This window comes from Panthera uncia, chromosome E1 (genome assembly GCF_023721935.1).
Source record: "Panthera uncia isolate 11264 chromosome E1, Puncia_PCG_1.0, whole genome shotgun sequence".
Lineage (NCBI taxonomy): Eukaryota > Metazoa > Chordata > Mammalia > Carnivora > Felidae > Panthera > Panthera uncia.
In genome coordinates, this window is record NC_064814.1 from 10491828 (window position 1) to 10492465 (window position 638).

The following is a 638-nucleotide window of genomic DNA, read 5'->3' on the forward strand; positions in this document are numbered from 1 at the left end:
GGGGGGGACCGGTGTCAGAGGCTACCGATCCGCGCCCCACCCCGCCCCCCAGCCCATGGAGTGAGGTTAGCTAGCCCTCCTCTAACTTGGGGTGCGGCAGGGGCTCAGTTAGGCCTGGGTTTAGCTGGGATTTTGTGGGAACGAGGGAGTCAGCAAGGGGGCAGGGGCAGGAGGGGTTAGGAGATTCTCAACTGTGGGTGCCTTTCTCCTTGGGGAGAAGGTGCTGGGGAGGAGCCCCACCTTAGTGCTCTAGCCAGACCCCCACGGGCCTGCTTGGTTAGACCCCATGCTCCTCCAGAGTCTATATCCATAGGGAATCAACTTGACATCGGCAGGGCCAGACCGACTGCATTGTAGAACCAGAAGCCCAGCGGTGCCCTTACGTGCCCAAGGATGCTTTCCATGGGCAACCGTGGTACCTCCAACCGGGGAGTCCAGACCCAACTTAACCTGGGAGAGGTGGGAGCCAGCAGACCCAGAGGGACCTCACCTCCTTCCTTCTCTGCCCACCATTTCTCCTGCCCTTCTTACTGCAGTGAACTCCTCTCAGAATGGGGAGTTCCATAACTCTGTCATTATCCCTTGTTCTAGGGGTCCCCTGCCATCCCACTCCTGAGCGGCCCAGCCGTCTCCGATCT